We start from the raw sequence: 20,188 nt of genomic DNA, 5'->3' as shown, positions 1-20,188 counted from the left end.
GCCGTGGCACTGTGACAGCCACCGTTGGTCTCCCTGTGTGTGTGTGTGTGTGTGTGTGTGTGTGTGTGTAGGCCTGCGGAGACGAAAGAGCAGTAGCGCAGAACAACCACATAAATAACCACTACAGCATCTGTCAGCGGAGAAGAGGGATGGAGGAGTTTGGCTTCCTTTTGAAAGTTGTTTTTCTACAGCATATTTATATGTCGTATCAAATGTTTCACGCACGCTACATCACCAGCCGTGTCAGACAGGCAGCCTTATACATTAACAGCCATGACGCTAAACCTGGTGCATCTGTCGAGCAGACCCGCTCACACTGGGGAGAGAGAAATTATACAGGCTCCCGCGATAGAGAGTCGCTATGGCAACTGCTTCACTTCAACTTGCTTCCGCCTCTCCTCTCTCACTCTCCTTACATGAGTCACTCTCACATGGACAAAGTCTCATTGACTGTTGCCGTGGCAACATATTGCTCTCGTGCATCTCTGAGCGATGCCCTTCGCCGTTTCTCTACCTGAATCTCGTTAGTGGCAAATGAGCGCGCACGCACACGCACACACACACACACACACGTGCATCTGCGTGTCCTGCACTGGGGAATGAAGACTGACGGCCACCGGCATCATGGGAGACAGGATGCAGATGCACACGTGTACCCACCCACAACCACGTAGGGCACCGACGCGCGGGCTGTCGCGGTTGACCTGCACACCCGGAGTCCATGGATCAGTTGCAGGGCAAATGGTTGTGGCACAGTGACAGATAGGAGCGAAGCCCTCGGGGTCTACAAGCACTCGCTCTCTCCTCTCCCTCTTTGCCTGACCTATCTCAGGCTCCCTCTCCGCCTCTGGCTTTGTTGTGTTCCCATCGCCGCTAAAGTTTAACAAGCGGTGCCCACATATGGGCAGTGGGTGAGTAGGTTCCCACTCCCGTGTGATCCCCCGGTGGAATAGGCAGCTTTTCCGAAGCTTACAAAATAAAGCACCAACCAACCGTGGGCTCTATCATTTATCATGTACAATCGCAAGGTTACAAATCAGCAAGAGTTCATGTTTGCTTAATGTTGTTTCTTTTTTTTCCTTAAAAAGAGTACAAAAACAAAAACAAAATGCATCACAGACACAGATTTATCACAAGAAAAGACACAAGATCAAAGAAAACTGGTTTTGGTGTGATTTCCTTCTCTCCCCCTGCAGAAGAAAATGGCTGCCATTGTCCCTCCTCCTCCCTCTCTCCCTCGTCCTCCTTAAACACTGTTTGCTCCCCGGTTCTAGGTTTGTGTGGCAGCTGGGTAGGTGGTGGGTTTAAAGTGAGGGTGGTGTTGAGGAGGGGGGGGGGGGGTGTTTGTAAGGCCTCTGCAGTTTGAAGAACAGGACCCAACCCTTTCCTGCCACCAGATCACCAGAAAAACACAGAGAAGAAGAAGAACAGGCAAAGAAGAGGACACCTCTAGGAAAAATGTGGGTCCTGATGCTCAAACCTCCAAATTTTAGCAGTGACATTTTAGCACAGAGGAAATCATATGCACATTAGTCGTTTAAACCATTTTCCACAGACACCACCAAGACACCTTTAATTAGACAGTTACAGGTACAAGTAAGCAGAGAGACAATGACCCTGTAATGGTAAGAGGTGTGTTAAACACGTTACAGATAAATGGGGCACAGGGCTCGACGTGTGTGTGTGTGTGTGTGTGTGTGTGTGTGTGTGTGTGTGTGTGTGTGTGTGTGTGTGTGTGTGTGTGTGTGTTTGTGTGATTAGTTAGCGGTTAGACCACAAAACTCTTACCGGGGGGGGAATAATTACATGGCACAACAGGAGTGTGTCAATTCCAAATGACAAGAAAACATGCGGCTAATTGCACAGAGCAGCGCAGGTAAAAGGTGGAGGTACAGTAATCTGATCCCCATTTGCCCACAGGAGGTGTTTGGTAACGGAAAAGAGCAGTGGAGAGAGAGAAATCACCGTCATCTTCTTATTTGCTGATGAACTGTGTGGTTCACCATGACCGTGACTACGTCATCAACCTTTCAAAGTGTTTCTAAATGCCTTCTCTTCTAGTCAGAATCTGGAAGTGAGGTATTGAGGGAGAAGTGCTGTGCTTTGCTCGTGGCCCTGCCTCATCATCCCCACACTGGAGGGCTTTTCATTACGCTTCATTTATGGGCCGAAAGGAATAAAGCTGTTTATTGGTAGTAACAAAACTTTGAAATGCATATTGGTCGCCTCACCTTTCAAGAGGAAAATGTTAAACAGCACACTTCACCTCAGATTTTGGAAAGTAAGAAGCCCTATATAAATACTGCTCACATTTTATTACCTGAACTTTGGATGCATTTCTCCTGAGTTTGTGACTTACTGCTCTATTACAGGATGCTGCTCAGAACAAGTAAAACATGGCTGCTTACTGTTATACAGCAAGGTGGACTCTACAGGAACTCCTCAACATGAAACTCAAATCACACAATGAAAAAAAGGTCATTTATACAATAGGATTTATAAGAGGCTAAAACCTGAGCAATGGGCAATGTGACGTTTTCCAGCCTGTGTGAGTTTAGAAGTCAGATTTCCTGCAGCTGTTTGTCAGCAATGACAAGCTGAGGATACCTCCATAGTGTGAGGAAGCTCAAGACAGCAGGTTGAAGCTACAGTATTAGGGGACCCTGACAATTATGTTCCGTCTATTAGGATAAAGCATCATCACTGTGTCTTAGCTGAAACCGATGGCCTTAGTCTGCACAAACACTTCAGTCGATTGATCAATAATGTTACAATATGAGCTACACATACAGTACACTGTGGCATAAAACATCTGGACATACATGTTTGTGGTTTATGCACAGAAACAAATGATACGCAAACATTAAACTGCCTGTAAAAGAAGCCAACGCTTTTAGAGAGCAAAAATCAAGCAAGCATTAGCGACCCGGTGACACGCTGGGAAAAAGCTTGATTGACATCTTTTTGGGACGAGTGGGCGAGGAGCCTAGTGGTGTGAATCAAGGCCAGTGGAGAAAAAAAGTTTTTCTTGACATTTCAAGACTCTTTTCCCAATCAAAGGGAGCTGAGGAGGCATGTGCAGTGTGATGGGGAGCCATGACCCAGCTCCCATCAACCCCCTCCACGCACTGCACACAGTATGTGTAGCTGACAAAAATAACAGAAGAAGCTATTACAGTCAAAACAGGCAGGAGAAATATTTGAAATATTTAACAACTGGACAGTTACTGTAACAATTCCTGTTTCAGAGCAATAAAAACCATTATCAGATCTTTATTTTTTTCAATGAAGCTAACAATTTAGTTTACCATTAAAAACTTTATTATTATTAAGATTATCTTATGAAAGGTGAGGCACAGCATGATGTACTGCATGTTGGGAACCTGTTGCGTGAGCTGCCTTTGCTGGGTTCTGCCGCGACTAAAGACGCCCGTGCAGAATGTTCCCGAGCTCCGTGCGTAAAACGCCTGCTTTCCTCTGCGCCGGCTCTTCCTTTCATCCCTCCCCCTGTGAAAACCGCCTTCCTCCTTCTCCCAGTAAGCCTGGCTGTGTCTGTGTTGCGGGGTAGAGGCAGGCAGGCGGACTGCGGCGCGCTTTGAAGCCGGTTATATAAGGCTTCACTCTGGCTCCGCTTTTCCCGAGGGCCATAAACACACACACACACACACACACACACACACACACACACACACACACACACACACACACACACGCTCACAAACGTCAGACTTACGCATCCTCTTACAGTACGCACGCATGCAAAACCGGCTCTCAGGATACAGTGGCGTGCAGGCATTCTGACAGCCGACATGTATTTATTCACGGAATCAGTACCTGTGATGTTTTGTGCGTACGGACTGACTGAATATGATGTCATTATGAAATCAAACGTTCATACGTATGCAGACAAACAAATATTATCATTTCTAATGCCTTTGTTGGCAAAAGATAACTCACACCATCACATCTGGATTTGGATAGTTTATCCATACTGTATTTTTAAACTGCAGGTGTCCTTACAGATGTTTTCACAATGGTTTAGGTGCAGGTTGTTTTTTTTTGTCACTGAGGAAATGTCAGAATCGTGTCCTGAAGAAACCTAGCACTATTTCAAAGGTGGCTCGAGCTAGTTCTCGAGGTTCCAGGAGGTGTTTGCATTCCTCTTTTCAGCTCTCTTGCCTTATCGTGACTGTTAAATAGTCTCTCAAAGTGCCCTGTTTGGCTTCAGATAACATCAGCATAAAGGCCTGACTGGTGGTCACGGATCCACCTCCTGAAGCAGCGTTAGAGGTGAGCTGTTTACTACCCACTCAGACAGAGAACTAACTACACATGAAACATGCACTCCTTAGTCTGATTGTGCAATTTTGTGAAAAAAAGTCAATTAGTGTGTGGCCCATTGTAATGTGTAATAGTGTAAGTACTTTTACTGCAGTCTGTATGTACATCAGTACATTGTTTTGTTGATTCAGGAGAAATGGAACATACACAAACACAGAGCCATTACTCTGCAAAAGATATGAATGAGTGTGTGCTTGTGTGCTATAAATGTGGAGGCAGAGTCAGAGTAAGTAGGTGCTGAGTAACTCATTTAGGCGATGTGTGACAGTCCGGCCTGATGTACGAGGAAATGGAACTGGGTTTGATGGCTTGTGAGTGAGTGTCGACCGTGAATGATGGACGCTTGTTTGGAGCAGTATGAGGTATGCGTGCATGTGTGTGTGTGTGTGTGTGTGTGTGTATGTATGTGTGTGTGTGTGGGTGAGAGAGAGAGAGAGGAGATAGGGCTGCTGTCATCGCCCTGGAGCTAAAATACTGCAGTGCAATTGCGATGAATTACTCAAAAAGGCTTGTGCACGTGCGTGCGTGTGTGTGTGTGTGGGGGGGGCACATGAACCCACATGTTCACTCTCCATTTCACACGCCGTAAGTCGATGTTCTGGTGCGATCCAGTAGTTAGACGCGCAGCCATCGGACGCACTCTGCTGACAGCCTTCCGTTGCGTTATCGCGCCACGGCGCCACGGCCGGAGGACCGGCCGGGATGACGCTGCGACTATAAACCAGTGCAAAGGCCGCTTTTTTAGATGAGCTGCAGCTTGAGTGGGATTGTGTGTAGTTTTCAGGTGACGCTCAACGCGCACCCTTCACAAACGTTGCGAATGGGTATAATGTACATGATCATGATTAGTGAACCTGCCACAATTACAGTAGTTGTTGAAGCTCTGTCGTTAGGTCTCAATTCACCTCTTGCAACTAAAAGGCGCTCATTTGGAAATTGCCAGCGCAGAACACAAACTGTTGTGCCCTTGTGTGTGCTCCACTGTAGGACAGAAGGACATGTGCATCCGTCTGTTCTTTGCAATGACCTGTTTAATGTTCAGACGTTGTGTTCCTGTTGAGGCACAAGACTATTTATGATGGCTGCAGGCACCTCTCTCCTTCCCTCTCGTCCATCTCACTCACTGCACTGTAACCTTGACTGTAGCAGCATCAGGTGGAAAAAAAAACACACACACGCACGCACGCACGCACGCACGCACGCACGCACACACGCACACACGCACACACACACACACACACACACACACACACACACACACACACACACACACACACTTTTGGGGAATTTTCAAGTTACAGGACAGAGACGGATGAGGCTGCCACACTGCTGTCCCAGCCTGTCTGAAGCCACTAGCTGGAAAATGAGCAAAGCACTCCAGAGTTTACCAGAGCTAACAGGTCTACCTTAGGCCAGCAAAAGCATTACAGGAGCTAAATGGCTACTGGAGCTATGAACTTGTACCTTTTTGATTTATCACTTTCTGTGGGCTTTTGTCTGGTGTTGTCTTACTCACCCTAAAGTTTGGTCTGCAATCTGTCAAACTGATTCACAACTGCTTGTTACTGTTTATAGATTCAGGTGCAGAACTGAGACGGAGACAATGCCACCGTTGGTTGCATTTGCTTAAAAAACTGGGCTAATGTTGCCCATCTCTTAATTTCCAACGTTTGAATTATTTATTATGCAAACGTAAACACTGTTCTTCTTCTCCAATTCTCTCCGGCTGTTTTACTGTTGAGGCTTTGTCTTTGCCTTTAACAGAACTGAACTAAACAGGGTCTGCTCCATCCCCTGCAGATCGATGACAATGAATGCCGTAGAACACATATTAAAACAGCTATAGCCACAAGATATCTGTTAATCATTTAATATTAAAGGAGCTGCTTCTGAATGCACGGAAGAAGAAAAATGCAACAAATGGGCACATTAGACTAAATCTACACTGCTGATACTACTGCTGTATTTGAAGCTTGTCCTTCCTGAGTAGTGAGGACTGACTGCTCAATAAGTCAAATGACTGTACAGACGGGCTCCTCGACTGCTCCTTCCTCATATCAGTGATAATTAATCAGTGTCTTTTCTTAAACACCGGCTCCAGCTAATTAAACACTCCTTCAGATGCCCAGTAGGCTGAGCTGGACGAGTTCAAACCCAGCACCTGCAGTCACTGAGGCTGATGCTACAGCACATGTGAACGCGACCTACAATTCATAATAAGGCCAAGTAATGCTAAAGCTAATGCTAATGCAAGGTACAGTAAGTAGTTGTGTTAGGTGATTAATCCTGACCAAGCAATGGAATGTCAGGGTGAAACATGGTTTGATTAAGCAGTTCTCTTTCTGAAACTTCTTTCTTTCTCTCCCTTTCTGGCTGCCTTTCTCCAACAACATATCTATTTCACTTTCCCTCTGTTTCCCCCCCTCTCCTTTTATACACCATTTTTCTTTCTTTCTGTCAGCTCTCTCTGCCTTTTCATGCTCCTGCTGCCACATTCTCACCGCCTCGGACTGAGAGGCCGGGAATTATCGATCCAAGCTGAAAGAAAGGATGGGGGGAGAGAAAGGAAAAGGGAAAGAAATATGGAGAGGGATGCTGATGTAGGGTTTTCAAAATAACGCGTGTAAAAGGAGAGGCGAAAAAGGAAAAAAGACAGAGTGAAAATGTCTGTGTTTATGGGAGGAGAGCCTGAAAAGGCAGGAGGCAAGAAGAGAAAGTGCAGCTGAGGGGTGGTTTTAACGTCAAAGGTGTGAGAGGCGAATATGACATGAAGGGGACGTGTATGGAGGAGAAGAAGAGATATAATAGGACAAACAAAGAGTAAAGATTAAGATTGGACAAAAAGAGATGAGGATGATGGGAAGGTGAGAGTACGAGGAAGAGGTAAACAGACCTGTGGAGAGTAGAGGGAAAGCAGATGGAGTGACATTTACCGAATGATGAAGATGGAGTAGGCATGAAGGTTAAAGCCATTTTCTCCCCATGCACACGAGCACAAGGTGTACGTGTTCATGCGTTCATGCATATGCTGCATGGCCAATGTGGGCTTTAGAGTTTAAAACCCCATTACTTTACACTAGCTATGGCTTATCGTGTCACCACGCAGCCAGTGTCAGGTACTGTATACTGTACATGCGGCCGAGAATATTGATCACGGTGGAAAAATTGTGAGCTGCTGCATTAACTTTTCATAAGGTGACAGAATAAAGACATGGAATCCAATAGTTCAATTACTTCATATGTCAAGTTGAATCTCGTGTGGAAAGTCTGCACGGAACTTTTAATGAAAACACAAATCAGTGAGTTGAACTGACAACTCAATGACGTGTTTGTGATCTGATCTGAATCTGGCGTTTCGCACTGAGGGTCTCTAGGTTCCGAGGGAAATGACCCTTGAAGGCATCAGGTCATCCGTGCTGTGAGGTGTTCAGGGACAGAATACAAAAGGAAACAAAAATCACAGTCTGAGCCTAAACCACAAATTTAGAGATTGGGTTCCTCCAAAGTACAACTGTAATGTTAGGAACCGCCAAGTGTAAATGGCAGAGAAAAGGCGATTAACGAATTGTTCATTTCTGGATACGACTGAAATTGTTAAATGAGATTTTATTCATGTCAAAAGCAGACAACTGCTTTAAAGGATTTATACTTGATATAAAAGTTGTTAAACATTTTTAGTTTAATTGAAACAAATAGTTTCCCACTTGTGCTCAGATGTGTGTTTGTGTCTTTACCTCCTCTCCTTCAGGTGATCGATTGCTGGGAAAACTCTCGCTCAATGATATAATTTATCTGTTAGAACAACATCTACTGTTTGTCTCTCCATATAAAAGGTAAGAGGCACGTAGAAAGAAAGAAGAAAGAAAACCCCTTTTTAACCATTTTGACATTTGCAGTTTTGTCAGCAGAGGTGTAGTGAGCTCTTCATTGGCTAACCTTTGAAGAGTAAAGAGTCTTTATGTTGCCTGACATATGGAGAAGGCGGGGGAGTTCAAGGGAAACAAGAGAAACATGGTGGGAGGTTGTTATGTTGACTTATCAAAATGCCGTCAGGCTCAGTTGCCGCGTTGCCGATGCGTGTAGTATTTCAGTAGCTAATCTCTGCGGCACGTTGTCTTACCTCACCTCGGTCCGGGAAAAACAAACGCACTAATGCGCATTTGTGCGTTCGCGCATCCGTCCAACCCCCGCGGCTGTTTCTGCCCCAAACAAAGGCCGTTGGTGCTCTGTGCGGTAACCTCGCTGCCGGAGCCACCGTCGCGTCGCCGCTCAGCAACGCGTGCGGGCTCTGAACTCATCCTGCCGTTTCAGCATCAATGCGCACGTAGTGCAGAGGTCCTCACCTCTCAGCATGGCCGTTTGATATTTAGATCACCAGTCACGCCACTGGCATCAGACGCTGCGCAGATAGCGGGCTGCACGTTATGCCCTAACGTGCCTCAGCGCTAAAGACAGAGAGGGCTTTTAATGGGCGTTACTATCAAACACTGACTGTAGTTTCTACTACTTCCACTGTGTGAACAACGCGCATTACAACTGGACTCATTGACACTTTCAAAAACACGAAGGATGGAGCGCCCAAGCTGATCTACCGCCTGAGCTGGCGTTTTATTCACCTAAAACGTTGATGGGGAAATCTCAAGCCTCTTTCACATATTACAAATCGATTAGGTACAGTAGACAAACTCATTCCATGCCAAGAAGGAGGCCTAGAATGCCAAGTGTCTACAGGATGCAAGGTTAACTTCCAATACTCTTTTATAAAGACAGCAATTTGAGTCGTTTGCCTTTGTAATATTACATATCGCCACCGCAGTTTTCAGATACCTTGAAATTTAAAAATCCTGCTACTTGATGACTACAGTATATCCACAACAGCAACAGGGCAAACAGCTGCAGCAGTGTGCAGAGTGTGTTTTAAGGCACGCACTGAGCGTGTACAGAAAGAAGGGACGCACAAAGCTTGTTTGAGGCTGACCCTTTGCCATCCATCCTTCATCCATCTAAATCCACCTCGTCCTCTCAGGCCGGCCTTGTAAGAGCTTATTCCACCACAGGCTGCCGCACTGGGACATCACTAACCAGCCAGCGGATGAGGCTGAGCTCCTAATGCTGACAAAGTGGAACAGCGAGGGAGAGCCAAGACGGAGCACGGGGAGTAATTTAGGTCAAAGGCCCAGAAGGGACACCAAGACGCAGACACCAGCACATATATATGTTGTTATGCATTCTTCTGTTTTCCTTTGACTCTTTGACTCCGTCTGCATTCATATCTTTGTGTAGGTTTAGTTGACAGGGTTTAAAAGAAAAGTCTATTTTTACTGGAATATCTCTTTCTATATATAGCAATTTGTCCCAATAAAATCTTCTATAATAATAACAAATTTCACTAAAGGAGACTTTGGGGAAATAAGGCTGATCTCTCGGCTGTAATATAACATAGTATGTGGCACTTTAATGCTTTGAGACTGCTCAGTTTCAAGTTTACCTACAGTAAACACCTAGTAAATGTGTTGTGTTGCCTAAAGACGTAACCTGGAGCTACTGCTACTTTCTGTACAGTAAGGGTTTTCGATTGGATTTTTTTCTACAAACAACCTTGATTTATAATACAATGTTTAATAAATGTAAGTCCTAAGTGAAAACATTTTTTACTTCAATTTATTTATCCATTAGGTGTAAATACGTTGGTGCATATAAAGCATCAATGCAGGTAAATAATGGAAGAGCAGCTCCAACACTGAATATGGAGGCAGCTGCGATGTTAGGAAACATAGTAGTAGTTTTTTCTGAATGCCTGATAAGACGCGCAGCGTGTCTGAGCCGCATTATGACCCCTCAAACAAGGCATCAATGAATGCATACCGTATGTTTACAAGTTATGACACATTTTCAACCAAAACAGGCCTAATTGAGTCCTAAAACGATCTAGTAATCAGGATAACAGATTGGCTCAGATATGTGTTATGCATGTGTGTAATGGGATCACTATCACAGCCAATGACCAGGAGAAATGTACAAATTGCTTTCATTATGCCGCGTGTGCTGGTTCGAGCCGGCGCTGTCCGTGGTGCTGAAAAGTGTGCCCAGTGCGGTGCAGTACGTACACTGGGCTGCTGTTGGTGCCTTTACTGCCTCGTGTTAAAATACAGCACAAGCCAAATGGTTTGGAGATTGCCTGACTGAGAGCCGAATGATGGCGGGGAGTTGTTTTTGAATAGGGACAATTATCATTTTTAATGGATGGCATCTATCTAAAAATGGAGAGATACATTTTCATTTCTGTAAGTGAAACAATATTAACTAGCTTACTTCATCAAGCATCAAGCTTTCTGTATATTTATGGTATATTTGCATCGATAAAATCTACCTGTATTGTGGGCAAAATGCAAACATGCAGTTTCCTCTGCATGTTTTGCTCGTCTATGTTAATTTTCGGACGTATAGTTTATTGCTTTAAGGCTGTATTCTGTGTGAGATGTGTTTTTAGTCCATCTGACAGCGTATAACCGGCGTATTGCTTCTGTCAGCATGCATGCCATAAATTAAATAGAACTCCCAGTCATTAGCACTCAGCGTCAGTCTGAACCCAGCAGCTACTAGCTAACTAGTGATGAATTACGTTACACTGATGCATTGCGTTTCTCCTACGTGAACATAGCAGCGCGCATGCTGTGCCAGGGGAGCAGGCCTTACCTCTGGATAACCTCCTGCTCTCTGCCGTCCATTCATCCCTCCTTTCTTTCAGTGTCTCCCTGTCTGCCTCCATTCTCTCTGCTCTCACCATTCAGTCTTGTAGGAGGCGCTGTGAGCATTGGGACCTGGTGTGGTGTGTGAGCATGTGTGTGTTTCTGTGTGTGCAGAAAGGGGTCATTTGCATTCAGCGCCACCGGCTACCTTGGCTTCAGAAGCCCTGAAGAGACAGCCCTTTGAGCTGCATTAAAAGACGTAGCGGGTGCATGTGTGTGAGTTAGCGAGACGCGGATAGGAGGCAAAAAGAAACACACCTCATACTGAACAAAGGGCAGTGCACATGCATGCGTGTGCATCTGTTTAGGTGCAAAACCGTGTGTCTGCACAACAACAAGGGTTTGCTTGCATTTGTGTGTGTGTGCCTGTGTGTGTATGTGTGTCGGCATACAGTGCATGTCCATCCTCTGTAACTTAGCCGTAAGGCGAGCTGGAACCATTCTTAATCCCCAGACAGCTGAATTCAGATTTTTGCTCTGTGCCTCACGCGTTGCTGGGCTCTTTGATCTTCCTATATATCTCGCTTTCAAGGTTACTTTAATAACAAGCGAACTTGCAGTGTGAGAGGGCCGCTGTCTGTTTATGGCTTCCATTCACCAAGGTGTAGGTAAACAAAGGTAGATCAGAACCTGATCCTTTAAAACAAGATGCATCATACTGTATGATTTGAGAGTAACATTGACTCATTTAAAATACAATTCTGCACTTCCCTATTCTTATACTCAGGCTTATCTCTGTTTCCCAGCATTGCTCAGTAATTTCCAAATGCTATTGGTCTCATCAACAACATAGTAACAGGATAGCTGACCACGCTGCCCTGAAATGGCCGACTCAGCAGTTCAGAATGTGAACTGTATCAATAAACTGGAGGATTAATTATAAAAGGCAAGTACACTGAGAAGGGAGGACAATTTATGTCTGTTACCTTCCCTTATGCATTACATGACAAAGCTTAATCCTATTTGGGCTAGAAAAGAACCAATACAACACCAGAGTACAAAAAGACAAACAAAAGGGGGGGGGGGGGGGAGAAGTGATGCAAATAGAGTATCAGCTTCCATATGTGATCGCCAGCTTTCAAAAACAAAACAGTTTTCTTATGAGCAACTAAATGGTCATTAAATTCATATTTACGCTACAAATCACTACATAAGTACCTCCAGTTTCTGTTTGAATATGGAAAAAATTACTTACGGACAATGGGTGCAAATGAATGAGTCAATTAAATGAAAAGACCGAACCTCTAAGTACCAGCTGCTTTCGTTTGGAGGGTTACTGTGTCTGCACGTGGTCTCCCCTTCTTCATGTAAAATGCAAGTTCAACTGGATTAAGGTCTGATGAAACCTTAAAATGCTTCGTGCAAGTTCCCCATCATTTCTAGGTAATCTGCACACGCAGGGAGGTTATTCTTGGTAACACTTTCTCAGTAACTGTACTGACTTTTGTACTTTTATGCAAATTTCAACATGGCTTTTCTGACTCTTACTGCAGATGAGCCCTTTGCATCTGGTAAAACAGCCTTTTTATTTGTTCCTTAATGGTGAATTATCATACGTTTGCATTTCTGCAAGCTGTGTCATTGACTGCAGATTTGAATTGTTTGTGTCCCAGCTCTTGATTGTTATGACAGCAGCTTTTGGTGGTTGGGCTGTCAACACAATTCTTGCTGAACTGATCTCTACTCTTTAAAGTAGGACATGGAAGACTATAAGGGCTCTTCATTCAAGCCAATGGTCATGGCCACAGTGGGGCATCAAAGCCAGACTGCAGTATGCCAGTACATATTCAGAGCTTCTGAAGGCCATTCTTTGGAAGTTACATTATTAGATTTGAATTGTCAAAGGCTTTTTAACTTAAGCTCTTTCTTATTTCACTATTGTCTATTGGCTGATGGTGAATAAACTGCAAACAACTGTACAGTATGTTACCACTGCAGCTGTGAGTGGAGGCTAATTTTAATTGACTGTTTAACTGATAGGACAAAGGACATCAGAAGTCATCCAGCCTCGAGTTAATTCGTGTGATATCCCAGACTGTGCTGCAACACTTTCATAGAAGCCAAGCCAAAAGTCCACGGACAGTCAAAGCCTGAGAGCTTATTATTTAAGTACTGTTGTAAAGTCAATTTGCTCTCCTGGGGCTAAAAAGATCATTTAAATGGACTGTCTACGGCTAAATCCTATTTCTGCCTTCATTGCTCTTCCAAAGCATACAGTGATGACTGGGATGGAGGTGGGGGGGTGGGGGGAGGTGGAAGGAAAGAAGGGAGGATGCCAGAGAGGCAAAATGGTGGGCATGCAGAGGGAAGGGTGAATGAAAAGAGCTGGAGTTTTACACTCACGTGTGCTTCTTGCACTGCAGAGAAATACCAGTGACCCACATGACTGCAGCAGCACACATAAAAACACTACAGAGGTTTCTACAGGCACCGATGTGTGTGCACATCTACTGTAGACACACGCACTGATATTAAAAGCCACTCTTGCATGCATTCAGATACACTCTCCCTCCTCCAACTCCCTCCCTTTCTCTCCATCTCTCTGGCTTAGAGGCTATAAATAGATGGAACTGAGCCCTTGCTAATTCCTTCATTCAGAGTCTAGTGGAAAAGGCAAAATGTACACAGCCTTTGATGCACGCCTTGACAGGATGATACAGGAAGTGCTGGACGGTTGCCACGACAACCCCCTCCCCCACCCACTGCAAAATTGTGTTTACCACCGAAATTTTGCCCTCAAACTCTTTCTCTTCTTTTGCCGGATCCTCTCTTCATCTCGGCCTCCGTTACTGTATTGTCGCTTCGTAATCAAACATCACAACCTTAATCTGGCCACGTTCTACATCTCTGTCCGGCGACAGATACTGTAATATACGTAGTTACTCAAACAAAAGCTGGTTCACACAAACAGACTCCAAAAAGACTGTTATTCTGAGCCAAGCCAATGTTCTTTATGGTCAACATCAATCTATCCTGCTGCCAAACTCACATAAATGATGAATGATGGTAAATGGCTATAGACATAGGGTTTACTTTTATAGTTTATTCTTCAAATGTCTATTGAAAACCATTAGGTTTTATCTGAATATGCATTTTTGTTTTATTAGTTTAGTTAATCGTGACATCAACAGGATGTAACCTCTTGCGACTACCCTCTATGTACAGTGACTTTTCCTTTGTTTTGTCAGACGGCTGCTTGTTACCTATTATCCAAAAACAACATTTGAGAGGCACTACCTATTGTAGTGTGCACTGTCTCATTACAGTACCTTCCCCCAGGAATGCAGTCCACTTTCAAAAAGTGGCTGAAATTCCAGTAATGATGCATGGTGCCTGCAAACACATTCAGCCCCACAAGCACCGACCACCTTGATTGACACAAACCGACTTTAATGAAGAAACAGCAAACAACAACTCTATATATTATTAGATATTGAAACGTTTAAAAATATAACCAATTAGACATTTGGACTGCATCCCACACACCAGGAAGATGCCTCTAAAAGTTTTATCAGTCTTTTAGAGCCATAAAACAAAAAAAAGCGCTTGCTCCTGTTCTCAGTTAATGGGCTCTTCTTTTTGTCTATTCAGATTTGTGGCGTATGGTTCTTTAGAGTCAGTAGTTTGGGCACTTGTCTAATAGCTTCGCCTTCTTTTCAACATTCCATCAAACCTTGAGGCTACACCAGCGTAGCAGTCAGCAATTTAGACAATCCTTTTTTAGCTGGTGTCTCACATCGGACAGTGGTGAGTCTGTGCTTAAAGGACCCAGGTTACGTCCTAATGTGTCGCCCACAGACAGAGTTCAGCTTGTTGAATGCCCTCTGTCCTTACTGTAAAATTCAAAACCACTTCATTTTTGTGTATATAACATTTTAAAAGGGAAATGAATACCTAAGAGTGCTACATCCTGAGGTGCTGCATCGAAAGCAACACGTTTTGCTGTTTCAGTCTCGGGGACGTTTTTGCCACTCACCCAACATGCTTCAGCAGTTCCCAGGGGTGTATGTAATCTGATTATCCTGGATTAACATTAAGTTATTAATGTCATACATTCCTGCTCAACCCTGCCCATCACCAAAATCCCCTTTTTTACGACCACAGCAAACCGCATTCAATGAACATGGGAACTAACAAATAAGAACACAGTACAAACAACACGGATTCTTAACCACAGCCGCCACTCAACAGACTGACTTCTAAAAGTCCTTGGAACTTAGAGGAACAGTACTGTATGTACCATATAGAAAGGTACTGCTCAGCGTTCATTCAGAATGATATGAAAGCTATGGACGTTGCCTTATTGAAGTAGATGTGTTGAATACAAATCTTGCTTGGCACTGATATATTGTGCTATACAGGCCAATAAACCTGTAGGCTGTTCAATGTGCAGTATCTGTTGTGACAAGGCCTGAGGAAACCTAATAAAGCAGACTGAGTCTTAGGTGTGCGGTACGGACAGTGGCATGTTGATGCTTTCAGTGATTTTCTCCGTAACGACAGCTAATGACAGCAGTTGTTGTGTTGTGAACATACAGTGCAGTGTGTGTCAGTATGGCTATGTATGGGAGGACAGGTGACAGCCCCATGTCAGGTTAAGCTGGCACTGTGCTTCTGGTTTTTATTGTGAAAGGGGATTTCTTTCTGTTGCTCTGCCTTATGCTGCAGCAGATAACACGCATTTCTCATTTTCAAGCAAAGATACTAAGTACAATATTTGGCTCAATTATTTCTTAATTACCACTCTTGAGTTTTGTAGGATATCATATAAGTAATTAAAGAAAAACAACGTTTACTGTAGTTTGCATTTAGGATATTGAAGCATCCAGAGGGGATCATTTGAAAAGTTCAAGGTGAATGACCAGCGCTGACTGATGTGCTTCTCTCCTCACCCTCACCACCTCCCAGACTGGAGCGAAGCCTTTGACTCTGTCGGCTCCTCTCTGCCTCGGGATGAAGTGCAGCAAAGACTGAACAAAGGAGGGGGAGGAAAGGGACAAGGTGAAACATGGGAGGAGGCGCCAAAGTGAAGATGGACTCTGTCAGATTGGGTTTGTAAAGGATGGACTATGAGCTAGATGAAGCCTTGTGTTCTGACCTCCATTTTCCATGAAATGACAACTACCTAGAAATGCCTGACTTCAAATCTATGCTTCTTACTATGTCCTTGTCTTTTTAATAAAGGATAGGTTTTGTCTCCTTCAGTTCTGGTGAGCATGCTCACATCAAAGAAAATGTGATAGTGTGTGTGTGTGTGTGTGTGTGTGTGTGTGTGTGTGTGTGTGTGTGTGTGTGTGTGTGTGTGTGTGTGTGTGTGTGTGTGTGTGTGTGTCTGTGTGTCTGTGTGTGTGAGGGAGTGAGTGAGAGCAAGAGAGAGAGAGCGAGGAAGGACAGTGGATCTCATGAGATCCCTTGGGAGCTAAAGGCACCCATACTGTATGTAACAGCAATTGCTCATTCTAGGGGAAGTGCATTGTGCTTTCAGAACGATGTTAATCTATTTTTCCTCCATCAACCCTTTTTTCTACCATTCTGTTGCTTAGATGGTATCAAGTGAGGCTGGCAGGAGAAAAAGACGACATAAAGAAAGAGATGGGGCAGAATAATCAAAAATTTTCAGGCTTCAGAAGCCATATACATCACATTTCCAGTGCTGCACTCTGACATGCCTTTCTCTCTCACCCTCTAGTTCAATTATTTATCTGTTTGTTTTTTCACTTGTATTTATTTATTCATCTCTAGTACTTTGGTGATGTCAGTGTCGCAGCACAGCCCTCCGCCGCCCTGTGCATTATTGCGTTAGTATCGAACCCTTGTTGATGAATCTCTTCAGAAAAGCGAAATATTGCAAAATGAGGAGATGTGGGAGTTTGAGCTTGATGCATGGAGATGGATGAAGTATTGGACGGAATAATTTATGAGCCCAAGCTTGCACCCTGCAGCTCAGCCCAAGAAGCTGAGCGCTGACATCGAGGAGGTGAGCAGTTCAAACCTCTGAGGATTATCTGGCAAAACTAATGCATACTCTTGATGAACAGGATTAATTGTTTAGAACCAGGAGCTTAAAAGGCCTTTTGTAACAGCTTATAAGGGTTAAACTTCCTCCTCCTACCGCCAAAAAAAGTTACTGTACAAAACCTACTCCACAGGAAACAATGGGCCTCGAGGAAGCGAATATTGTAGTCGGTGCAGATACAGTAATATTCTGTTGGAGTAGACGCTTCAGGGGGTGTGGGAACCAATCTTTACCAACCTGCTCCTGCAAACATCAAAGTAAAGGTTTTTCGCTACACACCGGTCCGTGTTCAACTGTAAACATGTGCAGCGAGTTCCCATCTGCAAACTGCTGAGTCCAGCTACTCGCACATATTTGCCACGGAGTCGCTGCTCTCTGGTAACGACTGCTGAGGGAAGCATGTGGTTTGTCTGTGGGCCTCGGGCAGCGGCGGTCAGTTCCTTGCCTCCCCTTTTCCGTTGTCCATTGATCCAGCGTGACTCTGCAGCGACCAGACGAAAACCGCTCGCTATGATTTATGTGATGTCATCTCTAAGGGGAACCGGTGGAGCCGATCCCTACTTGTAGGAGAGCACACAGCTGGAGGCTAAACCCTGTCCTCTGGGGTTCCTACCGGAAGGCCTGATACGAGCGGAATCTGAATACGAGCTGTGTTACAGTAATAGTTAACACTTATTATTATAGTGGTTATTGGATAGCAAATTCCTAAGAACTTAAGTATTAATTGCGAATCCACCAAATGAGTATTTGTTTACCTATAAATATACACGTTCATGTCGGAATGTCCCACTTTCTTCCACTTGCACTAATGGCAGCAGTGAGAATTCATTCTGCAGGATTAATCCACTTTAAGGATTCTGTCTTATAGCACGCCCTGAAAACAGGATACTAGTAAAAGGTCTCGAGAGACTCACAAACAGCGTTCAATAGTAAGTGCAGATTTGAAATTGATAGTACGGTATTAATATGTGTGTGCTTGTGTCAGCATATTTAGCTTGTGGTGTGCTTTGTCCCACTGGAAATTACGTGACGGCTATTTGATCCTGTGCCCACAAGCGCCCCCCCCTCTCCGATCCTGCTTACTGTACTGTAGTTTTCCTCCTGTACTGTACGTTTCCATGCCTGTGCGCTTGTTTTCTTTCCTCTCTTCACCCCCTGCTCTCTACCCGTGTGCAGTCCTCCCCGTTGCTCTCCTCTATACCTGCACCGCTATAAAAAAATGACTTGAAATCAATGCAGGAGGAGATGCAGGGGAAAGAATGAGCAAAGAGAGAGACTCCGCAGGGCTGCTGGAGTGCTGATTCCAGCAATGTCATGCCTGAGTAGACCACCGTAAATATACCAGCAATGATGATGGAGGACGGCGAAAGGATCAGATTCATATGCTCCCTGTTTCTATGTCTTTACAAGGAGCCAACGTATGCTGACCCCAGGGATCTGCAACTTTACATTAACATAGATGTTAAGATACTGGGTGTTAACCTGGTGATGTCAAAGCAGGTCTAAAGCTAATGGTTTGATGTTGTTAGATTAATTCATGTGGTTATGAATTGTGCACCTCTGATACTTCCAGACAGTGTTATGGTGCTGGTATTTTCACAGCAAGTCACACTGTACATCTCTGAAAAGACAAAGAAAGAAAAAACAAGAAGTGATAGGAAATGACTCATGACCTGACCCAGAATTCTATGTGTGCATGAGGAGCTATAAGCAGCGATGACGGGTGTCAAGGAGGAAGGGTGTTGAGCTGTGAGAGACTAGAAAAAAGTCCAGTCAAGTTATGGAAGTGCTGAAAGAGCCTAAAATGTGTGAGAACAGGGGGAAATATCACTTTGCGGACACACACACACACACACGAAGGCGAAGAAATAAACAGCGAAAAGCGCATCAGATTAAAACAAACAAAATGTAGACACACGTTGAGGTCAATCTGTAGGAAAACTGTTTTCTGCATGTGAAACCTGTCAGAATGTTCCTTTGTGAAAAGTGCAGAATTTGTACATTTTATATTAGATATAAAAATGGAAAGACAAATGTGAAACACGTCTTCCAACACCCCAGGCAAGGAGAGAGTCTCTGCTCTTTCACAACCGCTGCCACGATGGACATATTTGTTTTTTATTGCTCAGACAACTAATACTGTGCAGGCAGGGAAACATGTCTGCAGGATGGTCTGGACAGAGAGACGTGAACTCATGGGCGCATAGGTTTTTAGAGTCAGATTTCACCTAGTGCTCATACAGTCAGCCACCTTCATTCATGGTTGTTGTTTGCTTGGTTGAACAACATTGAATGGACTTTGCTGTAAAGACTGGACAGGTTACGGTACATATGGAGATTTTGGCTTTTGCCCCATCTGGATAGAGCACACATGTATAAACTGAGTGTAAGCAACACACTGGTCAGTAATGACACACAGTCCTGACAGAAACATTAGCAACCAGAAAGTGACAACAGAAATGATTGCATTGTTATTGTACCAGAACAAACATGGACGGCAACCAGTGGCCTGCTTGTGCCACAAAGATGAGGTAGATGAAAGTACTTGTTGGCATCCTGATTGAATGATGCAAATAACAGGGCCTGTTGGGTCAAATACACTGAGGCCGCATCACCTTGTAAAGCTGAACTAATGTCTAAAGTTACAGTTACTGTGCGTATCTTTCAGTTGTGATGTGATCAATATGAGAAAGCAACTTTATGAATAAAGACAATAATTTTATCGAGTCTTAAAGTGTGTGAGCAAGGGTTAGAGCACACAAAGCACAGGACATGAGACTGGACTGGACCGAACTGGTAAATCCAGAGTAATCTAATCTATTGTTATCGCTGTCAAGTCAAGTAATGAATGTGACGGTAGGAACCTCTTTAATAATTATTCAGTACCTCAACCTACCAAATTGCCATTTGGGCCTGAGTGCAAATGTCTGTCTCGTGACGATCAACAAAATGTAGAAAATCTGTTTAATTCTTTTTTTTTCCAGGGGATTTCAAATGAAAGGACTTGTTGGTTGACCAGGTCACATTGTTACTGACTCTACAGCTGTTAAGCATTCTCCTATTTTAAGCAGATATAATGTAA

At 44.1% G+C, this 20,188-nt stretch overlaps 1 protein-coding gene across 4 annotated transcripts in view; it reads right to left on the bottom strand.

The window, feature by feature from the left end:
- The window catches only part of LOC114842173 (neuroligin-2-like), a 315,730-nt gene that overhangs the window by 245,709 nt on the left and 49,833 nt on the right, over positions 1-20,188 (bottom strand). The window lies entirely within an intron of this gene.

This window comes from Betta splendens, chromosome 2 (assembly GCF_900634795.4).
Source record: "Betta splendens chromosome 2, fBetSpl5.4, whole genome shotgun sequence".
NCBI lineage: Eukaryota > Metazoa > Chordata > Actinopteri > Anabantiformes > Osphronemidae > Betta > Betta splendens.
The sequence above is the reverse complement of the archived record's forward strand: the minus strand, read 5'-3'. Positions and strand labels throughout refer to the sequence as shown.